This window comes from Canis aureus, chromosome 10, assembly GCF_053574225.1.
Source record: "Canis aureus isolate CA01 chromosome 10, VMU_Caureus_v.1.0, whole genome shotgun sequence".
NCBI lineage: Eukaryota > Metazoa > Chordata > Mammalia > Carnivora > Canidae > Canis > Canis aureus.
In genome coordinates, this window is record NC_135620.1 from 61,226,058 (window position 1) to 61,237,590 (window position 11,533).

Consider the following 11,533-nt stretch of genomic DNA (forward strand, 5'->3'; position numbering starts at 1 on the left):
AAAGAAAATACCCATGTTACACAGCTTGCTCCTGTGGGTGACTTATATATATTGTTCATTTACTTATTTTTGGAGTGGTGGTGGTAATAGAGGAGAAGCTACAAGGGAAGGAAAATCAGGACATTGACAAAGTTGAAACCAAGAAAGGTAGATGAGCACTTTTGTGCTGATATAGTATAGGAGGGCAGTTTTTTCTTTCTTGTAGGGAAGTAAATCTTATAATTTAGATCTTGTAATTAAATTTTGTAATATCATAGTCCCACACCTATATCCTAGAGACATTTAAATGAGAAGTAAATATATTTAAAGAGTGTTGAAAATATGTTTATTAAAGGAAGAAGACATGCAAGTTTTTTATTGCTTCCTGTCCTCAGACACCTGCCTTCTGCACAGAGTACAACAGTACAACCTGAACAGAGTAAATATCACATTCACCTGGAAGATTTGTATGACAATCCTTCCAGTTTGAAGGGTAAAATTCATAATTTTTAAAATTCTTATGTTGTACTATTCAAATTCATGATGCCTCTGTTTCTGTATAGTTGTGATTTGTGTCTGGGTTTGACTCCTTCAATGGATCAGTAAGTATAGGAACCTCATTTCATATAATAAGGCACCATCCTCACAGCATAAAGTATAAAGAGCAGAGCAATGCTGGGAATGCCACAGGCACCAAAAGACCTCTGAAGAAACACATGCAACTTGATTGTAAGACATTTTGACAGATATGGGAAAACTGATAGTTATGAGAATTAAGAGGATTTTATTGCACTACTTTTCTGGTACCAAACTTACCTGACTCATCCCTCCCATTAGATGTTCTATCTTAAAATGTCAAGGAATCTCAAAGTTTTAGATAACCAGTGAATTTTTGCTAAAATCCAATAAATTTATTATTTAGTCTATTTCATATCAGTTGCATGCTGAAATGAGTAATACAGTAAAGTTTCCTAAGTTTAACACAAACAAGAAAGTGTTTGGTATTACATTCTTTCTTTCCTTTGCTCCCCAACTAACTCCCCAACCATGACTCATGCAGGTGTCTACAACCTGAGCCTATACCCATTATCAGTTAATTCTGTGTGGAATTTTATTGTGTTGGATTCTTCCTTCTACTTGGGCAAAAATTTTAATCTCTTTTAATACCAGCTATTTCATCTATATATAACAAGGTTGCTATAAGGATTAAATTACACTTTCTATACGAATACTTAGACAAGTACTTGGAATATAAGAAGAATCCACTAGAAGTAAGCTATTAGTATTCTAACTATCAGTAATGCTGCTGGTGGTAGTGTTGCTGCTGCTATTACAACCACTACTACTAGTAGCAATTTCTAAACCAGAAAATAAGTGCTTTCTTAGTCTCTTGGTTTAGATTCACAATGCTGTAATATTGTTTATTTTAGCATGTTTCTTCTCTAAACCCTTGTATCTCTTTTCTGCTTCCTCCATTTGAACCACCAAGATCCATAAAATGAATCTTGGCTTCATAAGGGCTCGATACAGAAGTATTGTTCCATGGAGTCTTTTATGCCTCCCTTAGTCACTTAGTCAAACTGCTTACACTAGGCGAAAATCAGCAGTAATCAAAGCAACCCTGATAGTATCACTTTTAAGGTATTTTTAAAGATATTTTGGGCAGTATTGCATAGGGGACAGGTATCTAGATCTAAGTCAAGTGTTCTGAAACAATCATGATTTTGCCATCCAAAAACATCTGACAGTATTTTAAGATTCTGATGGTTGTTTTAGGGAAGAAGGGAGGTGTGCCTGTTATCTAGTGTGTAGAAACCAGAGATGAGGCTAAACATACTATATTTTGCAAAAACAGTCCTGAAGCAAAAAGCAATATGTAACCAATCCAAAGCATCAATAGTGACAATGTTTAGAAACTGATCTAAGTTGATGCATGTCAAAACAAAACATTATGTGGGGAAGCTAGAGTAGAGAGCAGAGGAGGCTCCAGGCAGAAATCAATATGTTAGCAAATTTTCTTGGGGAAAAAATGCATTTTCAAGGACAATAAAATTATTGCATCAGTAGAGTAGCCAACAAATATTTCCTCATTAGAATGAAATAAACAGAACAGTACAAAAACGTTGTAATGTACAAAGAAAGGATAGACTTGAGAAAAAAGGCACAGGGAAGGTAGAGAATTAGAGGCTGGCAGGAGTAGCACCAAAGGAGAAAAATAGTTGGTGAGATGGGATAGATAATGATTCACTTTCCTCATTGTGTATCCCATTTCTAAACCTCAAGCATGTTTTGTGATTGTTCCAATGTCCTGTAATGTGGCACCAGAAATCTGGGCTAGAATGTGTTTTCTCTATGGTTAATTGCCTTAAGCAGCACTCCAGATAATGTAAAACCATTTCTTTAGTCACATCCAAACTCAAACTCTACTCCTTGGAACATTGATTCTTTTCTACTTCCTCTTGTGTATAGTGGATCCCTTGTTTCTGTTTAATCACTGCCAACAGAGAAATCAAATATTATTGGCACTGATGAAACATCTATACAGCAATGAGGTAAGAGACCCTTAGAACCTGTTCTACTTCCCACTTTTCTACAATCCATTTTGTTGGCCAGGCCAACTCATATTGCATAGCATGAAATCCAATCATATAGCCCCTCAAAAATGAAAGAAAGGAAGATAAAGGTAGCCTAGCTATAGTCCAAGAAGAAAGAGGAATAATGGTTGGTGATTATTTAGTAAACAAACTGGTAAAATATTCAGTGAGAATTGAATCTGTCATGGGATGTGCATGGAAGAGTTGCTCATCAAAAGTATAATCTTTCACTTATAATCTCTGCCCAAGTACCAAAGGATTTGGCTTCAGTATTATCATCTTAATTATCTTAATTAGTTTTTCCATGTGTATATGTGCATTCAACTTTACTCTTTATTTACTTGTTAGAAGGAAAATAAACTACAATTACAAAATCAGAGCTCTTTTTGTTATTAACCAAAAAGATACAATGTTTCAAAAAATATGGCTTAGTGGACCACTTTTTACACCATACATAAACTCAAAATAAACTAAAGGCCCAAAGTAAGACCTGAAACCACAAAACTCCTAAGAGAAAACATGGGAAATAATCTCTTTTACATCAGCCTTAGCAACATTTTAAGGCAAGGGGAAGAAAGACAAAATAAACTATTGGGACAAGAACAAAATAAAAAGCTTTCTCACAGTGAAAAAAAGCCATCAACAAAATGAAAAAGTAACCTATTCAATGGGAAAAGACATTTATAAATGATATTCCCATCAAGTGGTTAATATCCAAAATATATAAAGAACTCATATAATTCACTATCAAAAATACAAATAATCTGATTTTTAAAAATGGTTCTGAATAGATATTTCTTTTTCCAAAGAAGACACACCAATGGCCAACAGACACATGAAAAGATCTTTAACATCAATTATCATCAGGGCAATGAAAATCAAAACTACAGTGAGATATCATCTTATACATGTCAGAATGCCTAGTATCAAAAAGATAAGTAACAAGTGTTGGCAAGGATGTGGAGGAAGAGGAACTCTTGTACAGTGTTGAAGGGAATGTTAATTGGTACAGCCACTATGGAAAACATTATGGAAGTCCTTAAAAAATTAAAAATAGAAATACCATACAACCCAGTAATTCCATTACTGGGTATTTACTCAAAGGAAATAAAAAAAAGTAATTTGAAAAGATGTTTCTGCAGCATTATTTACTCTAGCCAAGATATCAAAGCAATTTAATGTCCATCCATAGACGAATGGATAAAGAAGACATGGTGTACACACAAACACACACACACAAACACACACACACACACACACACACTATATAGCCATAAAAAAGGACGAGACTTGCCATTTGTGACAACATGGATGGACCTTGAAGACATCACACTAAGTGAAACAAGTCAGAGAAAGACAAATACCATATGATTTCACTTATATGTGGAATCTAAAAAACAAAACAAACAAAAGCAGAAACATACACATAAACAAACTGGTGGTTGCCAGAGGAGAGGGGAATAACAGGATGGGCAAAAAATATGAAGGGGAGTGGGAGATGGAGGCTTCCAGTTATAAAATGAGTAAGTCCCAAGGATGAAGACACAACAAGGGAATATAGTCAATGGTACTGTAATAGTGTTGTATGGTAATAGATAATAGTTATACTTGTGGTGGCATAGCATAACTATAGAGTTGTCAAATCACTATGCTTTATATCTGAAATTAATCTAATATTGTATGTCAATTATACTTCATTTAAAAGAAAAGGAAAAAAATATTAGTGAGGTCCTACCAGAGCTCATTTTCACATTTTCAACCCTGAATCCTTTCCTTCAAAAAAAAAAAAAAATATTGTTTGGTCTTACCAAAAGATTTTCGGATTCCAGCCAGCACAAAATGGCCTCTCTCAGAAGTGCCTCTTTTGCTACTGTGAAGACATGAGTCTGGTTCCCACCTTCAAGTGTAGTCAAGAAAAGTGGAATGATGTATGGCTATAATGACCACCACATGAAACTTTCAGTGCATTCATTTGCACAAATCTCTATTGCATTTTCTAATCTCTGCAAATGTCAAGGTGACTCCAAAATCACTGATTCGGCAGATAAGCTCTAAACTAAAGATTAATATGTGGGAACCAAAAGTAAATTATTACTACAGTTCTCTCCAATTGTTTGACATGATTTAAATGAATACAGAATACACAAAACAAGTTCTGGAAGTCCAAGATAATCCTAATAATTCATAAACTAGAGAGCAAGCTTTTCAATATTTTCCTCATTTCAGAAATTTTGCTCCAAAAGTCTGGCTGTTATACATAATTTCAAAATCATTATTAGGTAAGCTTTGAAATGCAATTCATAGCTTTATTCAGAAAAATTCCTTATACTATATATTATTGTGGAGGGAAAAATACCCAACACCTGAACATCTTGTAAATTAAATGGAAAAACATTCCTAATGGTAGTTATTGATTTTAAGGGAATATAGTCAGTTTTTTAGAATATATATATAAAATGTCAACTGTGAGATAGTTGAAGAACATGAATCATATACACAGACCATGCTTTAAACCATTACTTTGGCTCATAAATATTTGTTCATTCATTCAGTAAATATGTCCCGCCTAATTTGCTGCAAAACTATAGGTAGATGGTTTAATAGTTTGACTTCTGCAAGTTTCATTTCATTACTCAAAAATAATATTAATATTATCTATCTTCAGGATGATTGTGAAACCTATATTAATACTCGTAAAAGGGCAAACAAAATGAATATAAGATCTCTACTTCTCTTTAAATATGTGATCAAATGTCCAAATCTCAGGTGCACGGTGGCTCAGTTGTTGAGCATCTGCCTTCAGCTCAGTGATCCCAATGTCCTGGGATCGAGTACCGTATCAGGCTCCCCATTGGGAGCCTTTTTCTCCCTCTGCCTATGTCTCTGCCTCTCTGTGTGTGTCTCTCATGAATAAATAAATAAAATATTTTTTAAAAGTCCAAATCTCAGATGAGAAGCAATATGCTATCTTTAAAATGAAGGAGTCAGAAGTGAAGATCTTAAAATAGTTCCCATTAGCAGATTTCTTTTATAAATTCAAGAACAATATAATTCTGACAGAATGAATGCCATTACTTTGGTATAAGAAAATGGTTTAACTAATCTTAATCTTTCCACACTGGTTACAGAAGTGCCTCTTATCTGTGCTTCTTTTGTATTTTGTTTTGTTTTTGAGTTCTATCTTTACCTTCATAAACCAGCTAATTTTCCAAACCTATGACACTATACAAAAAAGCTTTTGTGAAGTAACTTTGACCCTCAGCCATAGGCTGGGTCAGAACAGACCCACTTCAACTATTCTCAGGCTCTCAGGTGGAGTAAAGACATAAGTCTAGACTCCTAAGCCCTACATTGCAATTCCTATTGATGAATAAAGGGATTTTTATTTTCTTTCTTTCTTCTTTCTTTCTTTCTTTCTTTCTTTCTTTCTTTCTTTCTTTCTTTCTTTCTTTCTTCCTTCCTTCCTTCCTTCCTTCCTTCCTTCCTTCCTTCCTTCCTTTCTTTCTTTCTTTCTTTTCTTTCTTTCTCTTTCTAACCAGTGGAAGTTCTTTTAAAAATAGCATATCACTTGAGAAACAAAAAAGTACCTGTTTATAACTTTTTCTCTTAAAAATCTTCTTGACCCCAAAGTAATTTTTCACTACATTCTTCCTAAACCCCATCTCTGCTCACTACTGGGCCCATTCATACACATTTATTCAAGAAGAGTGATGCCTATCTCTCCTACATTTCATAATTAATTCTTCCTGGAGCAAAAAATATCTTTTTGAAAGGTAATTTTTAAAATTGAATATGCAGAATTCGAGAGAGTAACGTGGAATTTAAGAAAACATGTAAGAATAGGGGGAAAAAAAGGAGAGGCAAACCAAAAAACAAACTCTTAACTATAGAGAACAAACAGATGGTTACAACCAGAGAGGAGGTGGGTGGGAGAATGGATTAAATAGGTGATTGGGACTAATGAGGGTGCTTGTGATGAGCACCAGGTGATGTATGGAAGTGTTGAATCACTATATTGTACACTAGAACTAATATTACACAGTATGTTAATTAATTGGAATTTAAATAAAAACTTCAATTTTTTTTTAAATAAAGGGAGAGAAATTCCAAATCACCTATGATTTGACTACTAATTAGATGTTATCACACGTGCTTCACATCACACACACCCGACTACCACCGCTACCACCACAGATATAATTAAAACCTCCTTTGTTCTATTTTATTTTGTTATTTCCATTCCTTTTCTAGAGTATTTTTCAGGAACATATTTTTATTATTTTCTATTAAATACAAGTTCACAAAAATATAGTATTGTTTTAATGATAGTCATATATCATTTTTCAAAGTACGTTAGTCGCTTGATATATATAATTCATTCTAATTTTATGCAATGTTCAATTTGTTAAAATTCCACAACATCTTTATTCAATTTACTACTGATGGGGTATATAGGTTATTTCCATTATTCTTGATATTAAATTCAGTTCTGCAATGAATCCTGGTGCCCGTGTATCAGACTTTCTCTAGGGTATCTAACTAGAAGTGGATTTATTGAGTCATAAATAATTCACACTTTCACCTTCATAAGATATTGTTAAATGCTCTGCAGCATGATTTTTCCAATGTAGACACTCACAGGAATGGCTTTTTTTCCCCCAGTTGATATTGCCAAACTTTCTAATTTTTTTGCTCTCTGATAGATTTGAAATAGTAGCTTATTGTGGTTTTAATTTTTCTTGTTCATATTTCATGAGTTGAGTATTTTTAAAATGTTTATTGATCCTTCTGGCTTCCTCTTTCTCCATAATTCTTATATTTTTCCTTTTTTATATTAATTTTCTTCTCATGTAGTTTCAAAAAACTATTCTCAATATATATCATCTACAGTCATATATATGTTAATATACATTATCACCTCCCACTTTATGACTTGTCCTTTAGCATTGTTATATGGCACCCTACAGAAATTGTTTTTGATATAGTAAAACATGCCAGTATTTTATTTCTTAAATCATGCTTTTTATAAAACATCTTTAAAAGTTTTCTACTTTAAGGCATTTACATTCTCTTATAGTTTTACAATAAAGTATTATTTCACATTTAGGTCTTTAATCATCTGGAAAATCGTGACGAGTTTTAATACCCACCAGGTAGAAGAAGCAGCTGGAAGCTTTTCTCCTTATAAAAAAAAAAAAAAATCTGCCATGTACTAAGTGTCTGGATAAAGAATATACTGGAACATCCTATTACTGGGTTAGTCAAAATTAAATTTTATATTAAGATTAAATTCTAAAATAAACACACAAAGCAATAACCACCTACTGTCAAACCTGTTATTAAAAATTCTTTAAGAATGCATAATATTGGACTTCAATATACTACCTTTCTATCCATGTACTCAGATATTTCCCTTTACGTTTTTGAGTCAAATTATTTACTGAGCACAAGTTTCAGGGGGTATGTATTTTACTTCTTGGAATTATGGTCAGTACACTGAGACACATTGTTGGGATACAGCTGAGGATTGAAATATACTGTAGAAAATTATCTCTGTGGTATCTGTATCATATGATTATTGACCACAATTTCTATTACTTTGATATTAAAGGGTAAAAGATTTTGGGGGACACCTATACAGATCCTGGCTCTGGTAGAAGTCATTGCTTATTAAATTAATAATTATCATGTATGGTAAAGAAGAGCTCACTCAACTGAACATATGCAATTATTTCTTATACAGCTTTTTCTTGTGTAAGATGTTTCAATAACAGACATCCACTAAAGGAATCAGTGTAGAGAAGGGGATGTAGACTTTAGACCACAGCAGCAGAGCACATCAAGGGTGACTGAATGATGATCGGTGACATACAATGTGGCCTAGAATAAAAGGCAATGCCTAGCTAATAGTTACTAGTGATATACTTTTGCTGGGTTTGAATTGGGAGGAAAGATAGGACTTGCTTGTTGACAACATGCCAGGAAAGCACACAAAATGTAGCTGAATCATGTCAATGGCAAAACACATGAATGAAGGTCCTCAGACTACAACTGAAGTTTCTAGAGTCACTTCTGACTTTAGAATCATCAATACTGAGAACACTGAATAAAATAATAGAACACTACCTCATTATGCCAAGAGAGAGAGAACATTAGTGATAAAAAGCACATATAATGTTTGTGATGTGTTTCTATAAAACCGTCCATGGTGGGCTGAATGGAAGTCAGAGTTAGCAGGGATAAATGAAACACAGTCTATGGGAGGACTTCTAGGTTATGCCAACTGTCCTTTTGAAGGTTAGTGCAAGATTTATTCCTCAAAAAGGCTTAGATAAACTTGGCATTTATGATTCATGAAAGATCTTAGAAACAAGCAGGAATTCTGGGGTGGAAATGGCTCTTTCCCCAATATATCACAGATACAATTTTTATGATAAGGAGAGACCTGTAACTTTTCAGATTACAGATTACTACTGTGAGGCAGATTTAATTTTTAGAATATTTTATCTCATTTTAACTTTAAATCTGTCTCCCTTTTACCATTTCTCCATCCTTTCCTCTCATGAAGTTTCCTGACTACTAATTAAGTTTACCACATGCATCCTAAGCCAACTCTGTACGTTCCTGGGTATTTTCATGAGGATATATATTTCTGTCATTTTTGTACATCGAAGCAAGACCAAATAAAATGATGGTTTGCTTTAAGGAAAAAAAAAGTATCTACTCATCATGACTAAGGTCAATGGTGAAGAAATGCAAAATTTTTCCATTTAGCTTCTCAGAGTTCATTGAAATTGTTGATAACTAAATTACACAGAAATATAAAAACCCTATAGATTTGCCCCAGTCAGCAGATAATGGGTAGCTCTCCCCTTTGCTATACTTATAAAATAATTCTCTTAGTGCCAACAGGAGTTCACAAAATTCTAGTGCATTTACAAACAAATACAGGCAGGGGAAATTTGAAGTATGCTACATACATCACAGTTTAAGTAGCCTGAAATAATAATTTAATTGCTCTAAATTTATCTATACAAACACAGAAATGAAATCTCCTGATTACGGAAAAGAAATCTGAGATTCTGAGAGGTAAAACACTGTACAAAGACACACAGTGGGTAGATCTAAAGCTAGACTTTGAATTTAGATTTTTTAAAAGATTTATTTATGAGAGAGAGAGAGAGAGGGAGGGAGGTGGGGAAAGTGGCAGATGGAGAAGGAGAAGCAGGTGACCCAGTGAGCAGGGAGCCCGATGTGGGGCTGTGTCACAAGACCCAGGGCTCTTGACCTGAGTCAAAGATACACATTTAGCTGAGTCACCCAGATGCCCTGATTTCTAGTTTTTTTTTTTTTTTCTTTTTTTTCCACACCCTAGTATCCCTGCCTTTGTGTAATTTCTTTTCCTTGAGTTTGGGTAGGCCATGTAACTTCAAGTTATTCAAAAGGGAGATAGATTGTTCTTGGTGGATGTCACCCAATCAGAGAAGCCCCTCAAAACAGGGTGTAGAGAACAGAGACTCAAATCAGCAGGGATAAACACCTGTTTTCTTTGTTGCTGGCTTAGAATATACAAGTTGAAATGCATCTGACAACTCCAAAGAAATAGATTCTGGCTATGTCTCAGGATGCCTGGAATAGGTTCTTCCCTACACCAGCTTCCAGATGAATATACAGCCTGGTTTCAGCACTGATACCATTAGCAGAGAACCCAGAGAAATAGCAAGGAAAGGACTCAAAGAATAGGGGCTAGAGTAATGTAAAGAGAATTCCCTTATGTGACTGGAGGATGATGTTAAGTATTAGATGGGTTCCTCAGTTCTAAAAATGAGTTTTTCCATTTTGTCTCTCCACATAATACAGTATGGACTTCTTCAGGATCTGATGGCTGGGTTCCAAGTGTGAATATCACGAGCGTGAGTGTGAGAACATGCAAGAATACACAATCATGCAAGGGAGAAGCCTTATGCTGTTTTCCCTTTAAAATGTAGCCTCATAACATGTAACCTAATGTTCACCACACTCGATTGTGTGGAAGAATCACAAACTTACCCAATTCACAGGGAAGGAAAAGGAGACTCAATCTATTGATGGAGGACTGCCATTGTTCCAGAAGAGCAAGTAGGACCATAAATATTTCTACAGCCATTTTGAAAAATACAATCTCTCACCTGTGTATTTCCTCTTCCCTCTAATATGTTTGGATCTAGGTTGACAAATAAGAAGTAAAGGACTACAGTCACTTATATATTATAGAATTCACTAAAATATTAATTTTAGCTATTCTGCATATTTTTAATTTAGACAAGATTCTGTAAAAATATGTGTATTTTTTAAACCAGGTACCTTCAAATCCTTATGATTTACAGGGACTCCCTTTTCTGCTGTTTCCTTTATAAATCTGTTTTGCTTCCCAGAAGTTTATGCTCCTAAGCTACAATCATCTTTACCTCTCAAGAGGTATAGTTTACTTTAAGAGCTGCTTCCCAAAGGATAATTTGCAAGTTTAAAACCTGAAACCGAATTAAAGATTTTTTTTTAGAAAGTTCTCCATACTTTTAGTTGAATTATCCTTCCAAACTTGGCTTTCACCAACTTCCTTATGTTTCAAGGTCATCTAAGTAGTGTTCTCTAAACATAAGACAAACTTGTCTCATTATCGATCCTTTCGCTAATCTCTCTTTATGAAAAATCTTTCACTTTATCTCTATATTGAAAATACTATATATATATATATATATATATATATATATATATATATATATATATTTTGGTTCCCACGTTAGACTTTCCCACATAAGATTCATTTTTCGATGTGTGGAGCAGAGATGAAGTATTACCTGAATCTCCAGAGCTTATTACAGTATAATATAGTATAACATAACAATTAAAATTTTAGGTAGTCATCTGCTTAAATATCTGGTCACAAGATAACATAGCTTGACTCTCCCTAAAGCTCTGGG

At 34.1% G+C, this 11,533-nt stretch overlaps 1 long non-coding RNA gene across 1 annotated transcript in view; it reads left to right on the forward strand.

The window, feature by feature from the left end:
* Nucleotides 1-10,775, forward strand: part of LOC144322565 (uncharacterized) — a 28,208-nt gene extending 17,433 nt beyond the window's left edge. The window contains exons 3-4 of the long non-coding RNA XR_013388179.1: nt 7,681-7,829; nt 10,434-10,775. This is a non-coding gene — a long non-coding RNA (uncharacterized LOC144322565). The remainder of the gene's footprint in view (nt 1-7,680; nt 7,830-10,433) is intronic.
* Nucleotides 10,776-11,533: the final 758 nt, after the last annotated feature.